Raw genomic sequence first — 5,224 nt, 5'->3', positions numbered from 1 at the left:
TTTTTATCAACAAAGGAGAATAAGAACATCAATAAAGCCTGTAACTAAAAAAAAAAATGAAAAAAAATCCAATACAGAAATTCTGAAAAAATCAAAGAAGAGATTAACCAAATTCAAAGCATAAATAAAAATATTGAATTGATAAATAAAATTAAGAGCTACTTTTAAAAAACTAATAAAATAAGTAGATAATCTGTTTTAAAAAAAAAAAACAAAAAGAGAAACATAAATTCCCAGGATGAAAAGAAATGGGAGACCTCACAAGAAATGAAGATGAAATAAAGGAAATTATCAGAAATTTTTTTTTCCAGTTATATACCAACAAAATGGAACTTAGATGAAATAGATGCATACTTACAGAAATATAAAATACCCAGGGTAACAGAAAAATCCATAAAGAATTGAAATAACCCAATTTCAGAAAAAGAAATTGAACAAACTATAACTGAACTTCCAAAGAAAAAAGCCTCAGGACCAGATAGATTTACAAATGAATTTACAAAATGACATCACTATGCTAGAGTCAAGTTTCAGTGTGTCTGACTGTGGTTGATCAGACCCATTATGAGCTCGGAGCTGGGAATGCTGTACCACAGGTCGGGCACAAATAGTCCGTATGAACATTTGGGGTGGTTTCTCTAAATTTGTGCATCCTGCATTTCCTTTGAGCTGTTTGGACTCTGCTTTGCTCACAGAGGACAGCACCTTCTCTGATATAGGCACGCCATGCTGAGCATTCCTGTGCCAGTGTCTCCCATGTCACACAATCAATTCCAAAGTTCTTAAGAGAGACCTTGGGAGGGTCCTTGTATTGCTTCTTCTGACCACCATGTGAACACTTGCCCTGTGTAAGTTCTCCATAAAGTAGTCTTTTTGGCAAGCATACATTTTGCATTTGAACAACGTGGCCAGCTCATTGGAGTTGCACTCTCTGAAGCAGAGTTTGAATGCTTGGCAGTTTAGTTAGAGAAAGGACCTCAGTGTCCGTCTGGTACCTTCTCTTGCCAGGTGATCTTCAGAATTTTCCTAAGACAATTCAAAAGGGAGCAATTTGGTTTCCTGGCATGGCGGCTGGTAGATTGTCCAGGTTTCACAGGCGTACGACAATGAGGTCAGCACAATGGCTCTGTAGACCTTCAGTTTGGTAGGCAGTCTAATACCTCTTCTTTCTCGTACTTTCCTTGGGATCCTCCCAAACAGTGAGCCAGCTCTGATAATCATTCAGAGAACAATTAATTCCAATATCATATAAACTAAAAAACAAAAGGGAAAATAAAGGATCTTACAAAATTCCTTCCACAATACAAATATGATCTTGATACATACATCTGGAAGTTACAAAGCAGAAAAAGAATACTATAGACCAATATCTGTAATGAATATTGATATGAATACATTAAAATACTAACACAGAGTCTACAATGACATTTAATAGACTGTACATTAGGACCAGATTGGATTTATACTAGGAGAATAGGGCTTGTTCATTATAAGGAAAATTATAAACACAATAGACTATATTAATAAAAATAATGAAAAATCGTATATCAATAGATTTTATGAACAGTTTTGATAAAATGCAATACCCATTTCTATTAAAAACATTAAAAGTATAGGAATAAATGGACCATTCCATAAGATGGTAAATAGTATCTAGCTAAAACCGAGGGTCAACATTATATGTAAATTGTGTGGAAAGACTTTTTAATAAGAACAACTACAAAATCAAGATATCCATTATCCCCATTATTAGTTGATAGAGTTCTCAGAATGCTAGCTATAGCAATAAGATAAGAAAAAGAAACTGAAGGAATAAGCAGAGGTAAAGAGTAGCCAAAACCATTGTCCTTTGCAGATATGGTATTCTATTTGGAGGAGCTGTGAAAATACACCATTGCATTGTTGGTAGAACTGTCGATTAGTATAACCATTTTGTAAGCAATTTGAGATTATGCAAATAGAGTGTCTAAAAATGTCCAAACCATATTCTAGTGCCAGACATATATCCCAAGGAGGTCATTGCCAAAAAGAAAAGTCCCCAAATACACCAAAATATTTTGAGCAGCACTTTTTTGTGGTAACAAAGAAGTGGAAAGAAAGTAGGTGTCCATCAAATGGGGACTAAGCAAATTGGAATATTACAGTGCTGTGAGAAATGACATGATGAATACAGAGAAACATGGAAAAACTTATAATAACTGGTCAGGATGAAGTCAACAGAGCACTCTCCTCAGAACCAGTTTCTTCCTCTGTAAAATGGGGTAATTGAATTAGATGAAAATGACAAGGTTGGCCCAGATGACCTCTAAGGTTCCTTTCAATTCTAAATCCTATCATCTTTCAAATGCTACAGTTCTAGGATTCTAATTGACTTAGTTAAGGTCACATAACTAAAATCTACGACATCCAAGGGAAGGGAAACGCTTGTTTCAATATGCTCCCACAAAACTCTGAAAACCTCCAAGTCAACTCCAGATCCAAATGCTTTTTTGGAAGGCTATTCCCAGTTGGGGTTTTGATGGGTATCAGGAATAGGCCTCCCTCCAACCTGGCCCTCTCTCTATGTAAAACAGATTCAGTTTCATGGACTTTAAGTGGTACAATTGAAGAAATTCTGGGAATTGTTCTGACATCTGTATTTAGAGACTTACCTCACCAGAGGCTGATTGGTGTCCCTATTCTGAGGCAGCAGCTTTCCTGTGGCTATCCCACACCACAACTCAAAGTGACATTAGAGTCTCCAGAAAAATGGAGCTGTCATCAAGAACTGCCTGCAAACAGAGAGAGCTGAGAAGGAGTGCCAAGGTCTTAATGCTGTGCATCTTAGATACAGTCAACTCTCAGTGACTGGACCCAATTCAAACTCAACTTTTCTAAAATCAGACTTATCTCCTCCCAAACCCAAACCTTTTCCTGACTTCCCCATTACTGTCAACAATGTCACTATCCCCCTAGACACCCAAAGGACCCTCACATCCAAATAGTCATCACCTCCTACTGCCTGTCCCACTGAAATCTCTCCAACGTCCATCCATCTCCTCTTTTCCAGCCCAACTACAAACACCCTGGTTCCACGGACCTCATTACCTCTTATCCAGATACTAGAGCAATCAGTCCATCATGAAAATACCATGTAAAACTTCCCAAAGCAGAACTTGGACCATCCCCCTTGCCAATGACTTTAGTAGCTCTTCATTGCTCGCAAAATAAAGTCCCAGTTTCTCCACATAGAATTCAAGGTGTTTTCTTTTTTATTTGGGAGTGGGGGAAGGGGAAAGTGACCAACCTTTCCAGTTTTGCCTCACTCATGCCTTTCATAAACTCTCTGTTCCTGCCAAAGTGGTTTCCCCAAAAGAGGTAAAAAGTATTAAGGAAAATAATGGAAAACAAGTGGGCAGGAAGGAGGCCTATCTTTGTCAGATCTCAGATTATACTATAAAGTCACAACCATCAGATTTGTTTGGTATTAGTCAAAGAGTCAAGAAGTCAGCCACATCAGGCATGAGATGGGCACACCATTTGCAGACGTGCTACTAGCCTAGGGTTTGAGAAACCAAAAGTTTCTTCCCAGTTACTGAGGAGAAGGGCTCACTCTTAGACTGGGAGCTCCTCGGGGGCAAGGACTGTCCTTGGCCTTTTTTTTGTATCTTCAATGCTTCCAACAGTGCCTGGCACGAAGGGGATGCTCAAGAAATGCTCATTGACTGACTGATAGACTATTTGGGAAAAAAAAAAAAAAAACAACAACCCAGTAATGGGACAGAAAATAGCTTTAGATACAATGGCTGACAGGAGATACATTAGACACCACAATAAGCTCCCAATGAAAAGAAGGAAATGCTTTTCACAAGTATGGATAAGGGAAAGGTTCATAATTAAACAAAAGATAGAAAGGACTACAGACGTGGACAATTTTGACCACAAAAAACTGAAAGGAGACACAACCATATTTGGGAATAGACGCAAACACAAAAGCGAAACACTCAAGGACAGGTAAGGGACACACACATAGCAGTGGACATATGGAAATGGAATACACACAGGGAATGCAGAGGATACACTGAAAAACAAGGCATCCACCCCAAAAAGCAAGGCTTATACTCCAAAAGCACAGATAGACTTCAAAACAAAAGGGAGACACCCATGGGGATGGAAACAGAGTGCACACACCAAAACTGAAGAGAGACGCTCATCTGCATGAGTGTGGACACAGCATAGAAACAAAGACAGAAGGGGAACACGCACAAAGGCAGGAGAGGACAAGGGCCACACAGAGAAAGGAGTGAGATGGGACACAGAAAGGGAACACACAAATCCAGGAGGGGGACACAGAAATCAAGAATAGGGACACACACATATATGTGAAAGGACAAACTGATAGCCCAGGACAGACAGACAGACAGACACACACACACACACACAACTGGGAGTGGATACACAAAACAAGGGGGTCACAAAAATGAAAGGGAACACACTGAGAGAAAGAGGAACAGAATGATTTAGAACCACAGTTAAACATGTTCTATAGTTTGAGTACTTATAGTAATAGTATATAGGAAGTATATATATATATTATAGTAGCTGTGTCATGCACAACTATAGAAGAGACAGAACATAGCCTGATGGGGATACGTGGACTGATGGGAAAAGAGACATATGGGAGATACCCACAGAGGACACATGGATGAGTGGGGAGGTAGTCAAGTGGGGGATAGTTAGACAGATAATGGACACAAGCAAGTGGAGACACAGAGGAACAGTGAAACAGAGCTGAGGGCCACGCGGATACGTAGGGAACATACAGAGAGGAGACCCATAGGTAGTTGAGGGACACACAGACAGGTGAGGTCACACAGACAGATGGGGACACATGGACAGATGGGAGACACACAGATGGATGGGGACATACTGACAGGTGAGGACAGACAGATGAGGACACACGGACAGATAGACACATGGACACATGAAGGACACACGGACAGATGAGGACATGAAGACAGATGAGGCCACACGGACAGATGGGGGACACGCAGACAGATGGGGGACACAGGGACAGACGGGGACACACAGACAGACGATGGACACACATACACACAGGGGACACACGACAGATGGGGGACGCATGGGCAGACGGGAGCAGATGGACAGACGAGGGATACACAGACAGACGGGGGACACAGAGACAGATGGAGGACACATGGACAGATGAGGACACACGGACAGA

The sequence above is a fragment of the Vombatus ursinus genome, unplaced genomic scaffold (assembly GCF_900497805.2).
Source record: "Vombatus ursinus unplaced genomic scaffold, bare-nosed wombat genome assembly UNPS02004179.1, whole genome shotgun sequence".
NCBI lineage: Eukaryota > Metazoa > Chordata > Mammalia > Diprotodontia > Vombatidae > Vombatus > Vombatus ursinus.
This window is presented reverse-complemented; position numbering follows the sequence as displayed.